Genomic DNA, 13,826 nt, shown 5'->3' on the forward strand with positions numbered 1-13,826 from the left:
AAGTGGCTGAACAAGTTTACACTCCCACCAACAATTCAGTAAGGTTCCCTTCTGTCCACATCCCCTCCAGCATCTGTTGTTGTTAGAGTTCTTGATTTTTGCCATTCTAACTGGGATGAGGTGGTATCTCAATGTTGTTTTGATTTGCATTTCTTTTATGGCTAGGGATGTTGGGCATTTCTTCATGTGTCTATTGGCCATCCTTCTTTCCTCTTCAGAGAAGTTTCTCTTTAAGTATTTAGCCCACTTCTTTATTGGGCAGTTGTTTCTTTGAGGATTTGTTGTTGGGGGATTTAATTTTTTGAGTTCCAGATATATTTTAGATATGAGACCCTTGTCCTTTGTATGGCTAGTGAAGAACTCCCAATCTGTGGGCTTTCTATTGATCTTGCTAGCTATGTCCACTCATCTTTTCTTGGTTTGGTTTTAGTATTACTGATTTGAATTTTGTGCTGAAAGATCAAGTTTAAAGTGATATACAGAAGAAAAATGGAATCCAAAAAAGTAGATGAGATCATAAAAAATATAAATAAAGAGGACAAGCTAATGTAGGAATCATTTAAGAAATATTGTCATGTGTGAGATATTGTAGAGGACAAATGTATTAAAAAGATTCTGGAAAGTGATAGGAGCCACGTGGTTACACAAAAGCTGTAGTGAGTACTTTAAGAAGGAGGAAGGTATATACTGAGGTTGAATATGCTAGGAGATCAAAGAGAGTTAAGGACTGAGAAGCAGCCATTGACTTCAGCCATAATAGCATGGGATAGAGTTGGTTCTCAGGAACAATCTAGATGAAACAGCTCCAATGGGTTAAACTATAGTTGGCAGGAGAGGATATGGAAGCACTAAGTATGGACTTTCATTTCACAAAGACTTTTCCTGAAGAGATGAGTGAGCCTGAAGAGAGACTGGAAGTCCAATAGATCAATGATGAGCAAGTTGGAAAAGACATGAACTAAAGGCTGATGAGAAGGGAGGAACTATACAGCATGACGGATAAGAAATCTCTAATAATACTAATGTGAGAATAAGTGGTAGAGGTAGACTATGGAGAGAGAACACATGTTAATAGAAGCAAAGGCTTTTGCATTTTGATGGCAGAACAGTGCGGGGAATTATAATATTGTGGGGTTTTATTCTTTTCTTCCTTAAATAAGGATGAGATGACCTCCCAGGAAAGGTAATCATGAGTAGATATATACAAAGATGTATTAGTTTTTCTAATACTTTATTTCCTATGTGAATGGTAGCTATAGAGTGAACTTCACCCCTTATACATTTTCTTCCTTTTATTTTTACTAATTTCAATTAGAATATAGTCATCATAAAAGCATGTTTCATTGTAATCAATCAAAGCAGAAAAATAGATGCATAGAGTCCTTCGAATAAATGTAACCCTTATATTTCCATAACTCCCGTCCTCTTCCTCCCTTTATCAACCAATATTTTATGGGTTTTGTGATGCTATCTTCATAGATTGCTAGGCAGATAACATGCAGTTGATGTTAGAAACCATGAATCTACAATGAATGGACTGTTGTTTATCAAAAATCACTTCCCTTTCCTCTAGGGTAACCACCTAGGCTGCTTTTTCCAGCCTATCATGCAAGCAATGATTAAGTCTGGACCAAAAGAATGAACAGATAGGAAGTCAGCCCACTCCATGGCCCTCCTTCTACAGGCTTCACACATAAAGCCATTGTTTTGTTTTCTTCACAAGATAATGAATAGAGAGGATGTTAAGTATTTAGAGGAAGATGGAGCTACAATATGACAGGCACCTGGGATCCTGAGTCAGCCCATGGAGAAGAGACTCCTAGGAGAGCTGTCTGAATGAGAACACACATTCCACTGTCTTATGTGAGGCATTAACTTTTATTAGGTTAAACAGCTAGAATCAGATCTGTTTTGTCACAGCAGTAACCCTATGCCTGTACTCATCTTCCCAATGCACTTTTGCTCTCATGCTGAACAACCTTGTACAGATACTGTGAACAGGTAACTCCATTCTCTATACTAGATAGCTGAATTGGATGGCCCAAAGGGCCTAAGATTGTAAGAAGTCATGAATAAACAATTAGATTTGTGAACAATCACATTCATTGAATAATGAATACATAACAAGTTACGATTCTCATTTGGAAATAGAGGAGGACTTCAGAGATTTCAAGAGCATATCTGGTGTTTCGTGAACATAAAATAGGTCCTTGTCCGGAGGAAGACATTAGAGAATGAGCCCCCACCATATCTAAACCACATTTTTAGAAGGGAATGTTGGATTCCATCCAACCACTAAAGTCTGCACCTGCATCGCCGTAAGATGCCCCTTAGGGAATCCAAAAGGAAAAGGCTGTTTCCTCTATTTGCTTCAATGTGGCTGTGTAGGAGAGGGTCAAACCTCTTCCTATAGGGGAGAGGTGCTGCTCCAGACTCAGAGAAATGGATTCATTGGCCCTAGAAGACTCCAGCAGGTAAACCTTTAGTAACTGACCACCACACACTTGGAGTACAAGTGACAGAACTAATGACATACAGAACATGATGTGGAGAGGTGGGAACCCTAGGATCTGTGGTTTCCTGGATCATCCTCTTTCATGCCTTGCCATGACCAGGGAAATCCTCTTTGTGGGCATTGAGATGCCACATCTCCAGGCCATCAAACTCCAAGATAGCACAGCAGTGAAACAAAGCAGCTTCTCGCCGCCTCTTCCTACAAGGCTCTGCGCTGGATGGTATCTCTTAGGGCCAGAACTGGAAGCTCCAATGTTTGGTGGAAGCAACAAAACTGCCTGGGAGTTATCTAGCTCCACACTGCAATGCCCTTCCCTTTTTACCCTCCCTGTTTCTGTTCAATGGGTGTTATGTGTGCCTCAGTACCTAGAACAGATCATATGAAGTAAAAGGCAGGGACTGGAGAAGACTGAATTTTTTTTTTCAAAGTGCTGAAAATAGCCCAGATTTTAGAGCTTGACAAACTTAAATCCAAACCTTTGTTTTGCAACTTACTGGTTGTATGTATGAGGCAAAGCCACATGATTTCCCTATGACTTAAGTAAAATTTAAATTCCCTGAAAGGGAATGAGGGAGGTGGGTATGGTTGAGGCCCTATAAACTCTCCCTATCCTCTAGCTTACCTTATTCCCACTGCCTTTGCACATGCTTCTAATGCTCAAGGTCGGAACCTAGTTCATTTTTCCATTTTCGTGAATTCTTGGCTGCAAATTACTATATCACAGTGGCCTTCTTTCCAACGTTTCTTTTGATAATAGTGTCCCCCGAGTAATAATTTCTTTTTTAATATATATTTTATTGTAAAGATACTGTTCAAAGGAGTTAGTTACATGAGTAAGCTAATGAGTACAGTTCCTACTGAGCATTGCTACCCCATCCTTTGTTTTTCCCCTATTGTCCCTTCCCTCCCCACCTCCCCAACTCCTCCCTCCTCCCCACCCAAGCTGTAAAGTTTGTTTTCAATATAGTGTCGTACATCTCATTGTTACAATGCGTCAATCTGTATCCTTATTTCAGCATTTTGTTATTTCCCTTCCCCTCCCCAAATTAGAAAAATGTATATGCAAGATGCAGGGATCTCTTTATCCTGCTTTATAAAGTTTATAAAAACCTGAAAATTACATATTTGTTTGCTTGCTTATTACTTCCTACTGAAATTTGAGATCCAAAAAAGTGAGGACCTCTCTGATATTGCCGTGGTATTCCCAATGTTTGGCTCATAGTAGATGCACAACAAAGATTTTTTTGAATAAAAGAATTAAATGTTAAGATACATCAACAACTCGTATTCAAAAAAATCTACCAAACACATTATAGATTATGCATATAATTTTTAAAGAACTTTTGTAAAAACATATATGTACATTTTATCATAGAAAATTAGGTTTGGACCTTTCACCAAACAAAACTAGATTTTTTGTAAAAGGAATTACTGGTTGGGCCAGATTTTAAAGTTTGTTTCACTGGTATATAGATCTAGAATATGACCCATATATATATATATGTATATATATATATACATATATATGTATATATATACATATATATGTATATATATATATATATATATATATATATATATATATATATCCACACACAACCTTTCTTTGTAATCTGCCTTTTTCTTGGGGACTAGAAAGTGAGAAAGTGGCATATTTCATTCTATCTTTGAGTTTAATTAGATATTTCTAGTCAAAAAAGGCTGGATTGCAGACGGCTGACAGTATCCAGGAAAGGAAGTTATCATGATGAAGATGAACTCTGAAGCAATGAGCCAGACTCTTAGACATGGCTTCCAGTGTGGAGAAGACAGTGATTTGAGCTCTTCTTGGAACTTGTTCAGACTTGGAGATAATGCACCTAGCAAAGCAGAATGGCCATGAATGTGAGCTGGACGTACTGGTTTCTAAACCCTTATAGAATTTTAGTTACTGAGAAGCTTTGGGGGCTGCACCAAACCTAGTGTCCTTTTCATCTCAAACACTGGTATTAAATATTCCAGAAGAAGCCAGGCACTGGTGGCTCATGCCTGTAATCCTAGTTACTCAGGAGGCTGAGATCTGAGGATTGCGGTTCAAAGCCAGTCCAGGCAGGAAAGTCTGTAAGACTGTTATGTCCAGTTAACCACCAGAAAACCAGAAGTGGCACTGTGGCTCAAGTGGTAGAGCACTTAGCCTTGAGCTGAAGAGCTCAAGGACAGCACCCAGGCCCAGAGTTCAAACCCCACGACTAACAACAACAAAAAAGAAACAAAACGTAGAAGAATGAGCTTTTAGAAGCAGCAGCTACAAATAAGTCTCATGAGACGAGCAGTGACATACTTCTTTCAGGGCTGTCAGGGTCACGAAAGACATGGGAAGCTCCAGAAGGACAGAAAAGATCCAGCCCAACAACACTCAGGTGACAAAGATAGCTACAATTGGTATAAAAACACTACCACCAGCTCTCCTAGAGATTTAGGGCCTGCACATTCTTAGACCCCTTTTGTCTGGCAGCCACAGTGAGTTGAGAATGAGCCTGAAAACGGGTACCTGAAAGACAGCCCTGCAGTTTTTGCTTAAGTGCCTGAGGAGGGGAAATTTGCAAGGTGCTGACATTTCCCTATAATCAGATGGAAACTGAGAGCTAATGGAAATCCATGGGTAGTATTAGTAGAATCGTATTTATAGTCAATATTAATAAAACACCATTTGTCCTTACAAGCTGGTAGAGTTGAAAGCATTCTAGTGGATTTATAGCCACAAACAAGGCTAAACTCATTTGATTGTTGCATCTTCAGCCTGGAGTTCATGATTAACATTTTCTCCTGAACCTTCGGCACTGTTCCAAGAGGTTCAAATTCATTTGGAAGAGGTCTTACAGCCTGTATAATTCTTGCTGTTAGAAAAAAAACCATTTTCAGCACTTTCTAATGAGAATCTAGAAAGAAAAGCAGTTTCAACTTTTGAGGCAAGTACATGCATTTAATTCTCTATTAAGTGCTATTTGGTTTTTATTAAATTGAAAACAATTTGAAGAAAAACTCAACAGAATTGGAAGTTTGCTATCTTATTTAAATTAATGAACAATGCTTATTACTCATCACTAGACAGGCAGCTCTCAGAGCTGTTTTCAGAGTGAGACACGATTGAACAAGGCTGTGTAGCAGTGTAATTAGAAAAGGTGTAAAATATAGCACAACATAATGAAAATGTTATCAGGTTTATTTTTATTAAGAAAGAGTATCAATAGGAAATAATTCCTGTTTCATCTCTATTAGAAACATGTAACAAATTAACTGAAGTTCTAAGTCAGGAGGAGGTAAATCTTTTAGACTTAGTAGGCCATAGAGTCTCATTAACGTAGCACAAAAGTAGTCACAGAAACAAAGGCAAATGAAGGATCGTGATTGTGCTCCAGAAAAACTTGACTATCATATAATTTTCTTCTTTTTTTTGTGCCACTTCCGGCTTTTTTCTTTTTGGTTATGTGGTGCTGGGGAATTGAACCCAGGGCCTCAGGCATGCAAGGCAAGTGCTCTACCACTGAGCCACCTTCCCAGCCCCAGACTTATCATATAATTTTCTATGTAACCACATTTTAATATCTTCATTTTTTTTTACTAGTTAAACATATAAATATTGGCCAAGTTTGGTGACACACGCCTAGCTTCGTGGAAGGTGGATATAGGAGGATAGCAGTTTGAGGCCCGCTCAAGCAAAAGAAAGTTCCGGAGACCCTATTTCAACCAATAGGATAGAATCTGAGCTACTCAGCAAGTGCAGGTATAAGACTTGTGGCTGGCTCCAGAGGGGGGAAAGAAAGCAAGACCTATACCTGCAGAAATAACTAAAGCAAAAAAAGGCTGAAGAAGTTGGATTCAATGCTTATGTGGCAAGCTTGAGGCCATGAATTACATTCCCAATACTGACCCCAAAGAAAAAGAATTTTCATTAACTGCCAATTCTATAAGAAAGAAAAACAGCAAAACAAGTTTGGCTTTATAGTCTATCTCTGTTGAAAGGGGTTGATTTTTTTTTTGGAAGACCAACTGCCTAGTAATCTCCAGTGAAAAAATTTCAGATGCTATTGTGGTCACCAAAGATAGGTACACTTCTATTTGCACCAGCCTATCTGTTTTCTGCTAATACTAACCTCAAAGTCTGATTTGAAAATGATCACAATGATCTCTTTTTCCATTTTAACCTTTTTCTCATCTGTCTTTTACCTTCTGCCCCCAAAGCTCTTGGGTTTATTTCACTTACCAACTCTTATTGTCTTCCTATAATCTAGTTACCTCCCAGATGACTTTATCAGAAGCTCTACATTATGCATTAAGGTACAATCAATAATATTGGCTGAAAGAGCCATTCTGAGCTATAGAGAGTGAGAGAAATTACACTGTTGTGGAAGAGTCAATCAGTTCACAATGATCAGGATTCCCTGATAAGGACACCATTTCTGGCTCATTGTTCCCCAATTCTTCCCTCTGGTCATTTGATGTGCCAACATCAACCTGGGTTACTAGAGATGTTTCAGAGATGCATACACATGACGAACGTGATTCTTCCAAAATGAAGCGAATCCTCTAAAATACCACACTGTCCTTGCTTAGAAATGGAAAAGTGTGTGTGTGTGTGTGTGTGTGTGTGTGTGTGTGTGTGTGTGTGTGTGTGTGTGTGTGTGTGTGTGTATCTCTATGGGATGTGTTTCCATAGAGATGTGTATGTATGTGTGTGGATACATGAGAGAGAGCAAATGAAAATAGACTCTATTTGCAACATCCACGAAAGCTTTTAGCTTCTCAGGTCAAGGTCTGAGCCTTCACCTCTGCTATTTATCACTGGGTTATAATTTCTGAAAATGTATCCTTTTGCTTTATTTATAAGGCTAAATTTATAATCTACTTTCTACTCGTAGGGACTTTGGGGTCTATCAGTAGACAAAATAGGCAAAGACTCTTTGCCCTGGGTCCTTTGCAGTCTAGTGGGGATAAGAGAGAAAACAATAATACATAAAATAATAAAGCCAATTAGGTAATACGTTAAAAAAATGAAACAAATAAGAGAATCCAAAAGGCTGGAGATGGAGGGTTTTAATCTTAAATAGTTTTGTCTGGTTAGGCTCAATGAAAAGCTGATATTTGAACAAAGGTTTCAAGGAGGTGAAAATTGAAAATGTCTGTTATGCTTAGATTCTAGTGAAGGACATCCAGGCAGAAGGACAGCTAATGTAAAGGCCCTGTGGTAGCAATATGCATGGCTGCTCTGTGAAAAATACCTTGATTAAAACAAATTTAACCAAGAGAGTTTGTTTTGTATTAAATCACTACTATCTCCATTTTTTTTTTCACCCAATTAAAAAACCCAAACTAGATCTTTGACTACCTCCTTTAAGCTAATTAGCTAGTTGGGTAATCAAATAGAAAACATTTCTCATTCAAAGCTTTATTAGCTCCATAGGCTCCCCTCGGTTATCCTAAGATGACTGGTAGCATAAGCAAGCAGTTAAGATGTGATCATTGGGCAAGTGAAAGTTTACATTCTAATTCAGGAAATTAAAGGCCATGTGACTTGGAACAAGATTGCTTCATTTACCTTAACTGTAAAAAAGGGAAACTAATAGTGCCTGAGTCATATAAAGATCAACTCAAAGAGTTACATGTGATAGTGCGCATGTAACACAGTGTCAGGAATATATTCACTATTGTTATTGTACTTTCTACCTTGAAAAAAATCACGTTGCTATTTTATACAGAACTTAATAAATGGAATTTCATTACCCAAGATTTTTGCTTTCAAATTTTTCCTAATAAATTTATCTCAAGTAGAATAAAATATTTATGTAAGGTGCTCTAGGTGTCTCCCCCCACTACTCACAGATGAATTAGCCCACAATAATATTGCTATTGCCCTAATTTCTCTGATGAACTATGTATTTAAAACAATTATTTTCTTGAATGCAGTAGACTTGCTGTTTCCATCAACAATACTCTCAAGAAAAAAATGATAATGCAATCAGCTGCTTGCTTTAAAAAACACAAGGACAGATGTTTAAGGATAATTTCCCGGCTTCTCATTTTAAAGAATTTTTTAAATTATATGATCAAAATCTATTCCTGAAAAAAATCACTCAAGATAAGAATCTTGGTATGTAAAGATGAGCCCTGAAAATACCTTATCAGTAATTGTCACAAAGTTTAATGAAAATCTGTTCTAATCTGGTGAAAACCAAAGAATGAAAAACATCTACTATGGTGACAGCAACATGAAGAGGGCAAAAATTCTACTATGATTTATAAATACATGGGATGCATTTATAAGAAAAGGAAGAAATAATTACAACCCCATGCCTAGAGAATGCTATTTGATTAAGCAAATGATAATAAACCTCAAGTCAGGACACACTCTCACATTGTTATCAATTTATACTAAGAGGGAAGGAAATTGCCCAAGTAAATTAGTTTTCATTTCTGGTGAATCTTCCCACACACATTAGTGTCAACATCAGTAGCCTTGGTTCTCTGTGTACTTTTAAAAATGGAAGACTGAACAGAGCAAAAAATTCTCAACTCATATTCAACAGGCAACTGTATTACATGAACAGAAACAAATAACTTTCCTCCAGATTCTCAAATCCTTTCCAACAAAAGTTTCATTCTACAAGGCTGCAGTGACTCATGTGTGCAATCCTAGCTACTCAAGGGGCTGAGAGATGAGTATGGTGGTTCAAAATCATTCTGGACAGGAAAGTCTGTGAGACTCTTATTTCCAATTAACCAACCCCCCCCCCCCAAAAAAAAAACAGAAGCAGAGCTGTGGCTCCAGTGGTAGAGTGCTAGCCTTGAGCAAAACAAGCTCAGGGACAGTGCCCAGGCCCTGAGTTCAAGCCCTCAAACTGGCAAAAGAAAAAAAAAAGCTTCAGTCCATGTTCTATGCAGCAGATATATTCCAAGTGACTTTATCTACCCCAAGTGGCTTCATTCCCACCAGAGACAAAAGAGAACATATGAACAAGGTCTTTGGAAGCAGAAAGGCCATGTTTTCAGGCGTTGTTACTTGGCTGCTAGGATCTGGAGCAGTTTTCTTGTATTTCCAAGTCTCTTTTCCTTTCACACCTCTGAAATTTCCATCAACCATTCTTACTCAAAGCCACCATCGGCAAAATGACTTAAACAAAAATACTGTCATTTGCCCTGAAAACAAAACTTCAAGGTAAATCCTTAAACTCCTTTTTGTGTCCTCCATACAGCTAGCACAGAACTCAATGACTCTTTTTAAGACTTTCCACTGACATTAATCTCAGTTAAAATAGTTGTAGAAGTCCATTCAAGTTATCTAAGCAAGTTTATTACAGAAGAGTGGGATACCTCCTGGAGTTGAGAGAGGATGAAAATTGGAAGCTGGAAAAAAAATATCCCAACTGGTTCTTCCCTCTTCCCCTTTCTACAAATGCATTTCCAAAGTGTGTGTTCTAAATTCAAAAGAAGATTCTAGAACACAGACTTTAAAAGGGAAACATGCAAAGATCATTTCCTAGGATTTGCCAGTTCTTATCTGATCTAGAAAACAGCACTTAACAAACTTCAGGTAGGAAATGTGAATGCCTTCTACATACAATGAGTTTGATTCAAAAAGGCTACTAGGACTCTATCACAAAGCAAGGACATTTTATCTCTCCTTTTAAGTTTCCTCACATGAGGCTAGCTTTCCTCTGACCATGATGGTTCAATTCAATGACTTTAATTGGTTTTCTTAGCTAATATAATCTCTGGTCACTTTAAATCTCAGAGCACAAGTTTCCAATCAGGGCATTCAGTCCAATATAATGATGAACCCTTCAATCTTCATTTGGAACTTCTTGTTCCTCTTGCTCAGGTCTGGCCTATTGTACAACAAAATAGAAGTAGTAACCCCCTGGTTTTCTCCTGCAGGTAAAGAAGATGTGCCCCAGCATCCTTAACCCCCTGATGAGACTGAGAGGTTTAAATGCTGTTTACTCTTTGCAAGTGCAGTGTGACCCTGTCTCACAGTTTCATTTGAAATCTAATCCCATAGTTGAGGTTATTGATCTCATGGATCCCTTGGTCAGCTCCTGTGAATGCTGTTGTTCACTCGCCTGCAACTGTTCTAGTCTCTAGAGGATTCTCCTTGGCAACTGTAATTGCTTTGTAGGAAGTACATGGAATCTCACTCCTCTACCCAGAGTGCCACTGGACCATCTGATGTTAGGGAACAAAAACTTCATTGCCGCATATATGGCAGAGTCTGGGGTGCTGTTCATGACCCACTACTCCCCAAAGATGTAAGCCCCTGAAACTATCTTTGCTAAATCTGTTCCCTTTCTTATCTTACTTCTCCACCCCCTACAGGAGTTTTTTCCTGAAAATAATCCCTTAATAGACTTGTTTTTACAAAAAGCCCTGTTTCCAGCTATATTTCTAGGAAATGCAATTTTAGATAGCTACTTACTCTACCTCAGTTTCTCAGTCCATTCTTTCAGTTAACACATGGTTGCAATAGAAGCTGATTAGCATATGTTATCTAGTCATTTTTTCCACCAAAATAACAAGCTCCTTCCCACCCCCCCCCCCCGCACAGGTTTTGATAGTAAATAAAGTATTGCTTTCGCAAAGAAGAAACTTCTGATTCTAGATTCTATTTCCTCTTTTGTTTTTTTATTATTTTCTGCCAAAAAAGAGAAATGAATGTGGTTTGTATTTTTTCCTTCCCTTTTAAATCACATATTTGGCTGTCCCACACCTACCTCTGAATACCAGTACTTTCCAGTAAATCAGAGAGGAAGATTATCTGTCAACTCCAAGAGGAAAATCAAACCAAGACACAAAAACAGGGGAAAAAAATCAATTCTCTCAGGTCATTCACCTATATCATTCCTTCAAAATAGAAACAAAGTGAAAGAATCGCTTTGCTCTTTCAGACAACCTGGGCTGAAAGGAAGCAGAAGGGAAAAGATGAACTCAGAGTTGGCTGTCCTTAAATAAAGCTTTCTTGTGAGTAAATAATGTGCATTAAAAGGTCACTCTTGATTCTTTTCACTCAGTCCTGACATGGGAAGATGTTTGATTGCCAAATAGAGCTTTTTGTCCTCATGTGAATTCTAGCTCACAAAAAGGCACTATTAATCTGGACAAGCTGGAGGCTTTTAATGCCTCCCATTGGCAGCCCAGAAGACAAGAGAAGAAAGTAGGAAAGTTAGTTCTCAATAATGTTCCAGGTGAAGGTGATATGTTGTAACATACAAGAAAGTAAACATCTTGGGATTGGGAGACATAACCTGTCACAGCATCCTAACTCTGTCATCATAGCTTGAGAGCAGATATTGACAAGGCTTAAAGGGATGAACATGGCTGCATTCCAATAAAACTTTATTCATGGACATAGAAATGTCAATTTTGTATCATTGTTATATGTATTCAAATTTTGTCTTCTTTGGATTTCATTTCTTCAACTATTTAATAATGTAAAAATATTCCTAGCTCATGAGCTGTTCAAAAAAGATGAATTTGACTGAGGGGCTGTGTGGTGTACTAACTGCTGTCTATGCTACAGGGGAGAATTTCCAATCCATTCAAGACTGGGAGTTGTTTGCCAAATTGAAAAAAAAAAGTAAGTAATTATATAAGCAATAATGCTTATTTTAATGAACTACTATAGATAACAACACAACATCTATGCACTTATCAATCCTTAGCATATGAGGCCATGCCTTCTTGTTTGAGCTACCAATGGCATGATTGTTTAGCACTTGTTTTTGTTTTGACAGTAGTGCTGGGGTTATACTCAAGATCTTGCACTCATTAGGCTGGTGCTCTACCTCTTGGTCCACTCTTTCACTCCTGTTTTCACTGGTTCTTTTGGAAAAGTTGTCTAGTGAACTTTCTTCCTTGGCTGGTCTTCTAGATTTCAACCTTATGAGCCTCTGTAATCACAAACAGGAGCCACTACGCTCAGTGGCCAGTTGCAGTTCCAATGGCCTGCTTTACTACTTCGAAGTTTCTAGTTCAGTTTAGTCTTAAGTGAAATAAGAATTTGATACTGCCTGCAAATTCATTCAAGGTGAAGAATGCTTCTAGCTTTTACAAATTTCCCTAATCTTTTACAGTTATGCCACGGACACTTTTTGACAGGAATATTTAAGTGACTTGCTTTTAGGAGTGGTTTTCTAAAGTACCCAATTCAGTCTCTTAGAACAGCAGTTTCTTCCTTATTAAGTTGTGTAATTGCTATGACAATGAAAAGTGGCATAGACAGGTGTGAACACAAATGCAACAACCACTTGAAAAGTACAGAACTTTGGTGGGAATAGAAGCGTGTGTGTGTGTGTGTGTGTGTGTGTGTGTGTGTGTGTGTGTGTGTGTGTATGTGAGTGTGTGAATGTATGTGCACATGCATGTTCATGTTAGTGTTCGATAGGTACCATAGAGTTAGTCTACCAGGCATAGATATGGTGTACAGAGTGGCTATCAGTGGCCACATTACATAGAAGACATAGTGTCAAACAGTCTAGCAGGCGGTTGAGGAGAATGTCTTACTTTTTGACCATGCTTCTTTAAGTTGCATGTGTGTGGCAGGGGGAGAAGATAGTGTAATGATTTTATATCTTTTTTATTTAAAGGCACTGAGTAGTAGAATTGCATTTTCTAGGACTTTTCTTCTTTTTTTGTGTCAGTTGTGTGATTTGAACTCTGGACCTGGGGACTGTCCCTCAGCTCTTCAGCTCAAGGATAGTGCTCTACCACTTGAGCCACAGCACTACTTTCCGTTTTCTGGTGGTTAATAAGTCTCGCAGATCTTCTTGCCCAGGCTGGCTTTCAACTACAATCCTCAGATCTCAACCTCCTGAGTAGCTAGAATTACAGGTGTGAGCCATGGATGCCCAGCTTATTTTCTGGGGCTTTTAAAGTGAATACATGACTATCATATCCCCTCCAAAGAAAAAGAGTTATTTCCTTCCTCCCACTCAGTTGAAAGGCCCATTTCAATGTGTTGATCCATGATCAAGGAAGCACATATTGAATCTTCCCAGGAGGTATCGGTGCTCCAGTGCAGTCATGGGTTTGTTCTGTTTGGAATAGCTGTGGGAGTCAGTTTTATGGATGGAAATTAGTGCAGCTGTTGGACACAGTTACTCAAATGAGAATATAATAATCATCATGAAGACATAATCAAAATAGAGTGGAATAAGCCAAAGGGGAATTGGGGAGAAGAAATCAAGAACAATCTCAACCAAAGAATCGCCACACTTTTGATAAATGCATTTTCCAATTGGCACTGTAATTCCAATTATTTGATCTTCTCAAGTGAACAGTC

The sequence above is a fragment of the Dipodomys merriami genome, unplaced genomic scaffold (genome assembly GCF_024711535.1).
Source record: "Dipodomys merriami isolate MVZ:Mamm:240054 unplaced genomic scaffold, mDipMer1.0.p SCAF_3, whole genome shotgun sequence".
NCBI lineage: Eukaryota > Metazoa > Chordata > Mammalia > Rodentia > Heteromyidae > Dipodomys > Dipodomys merriami.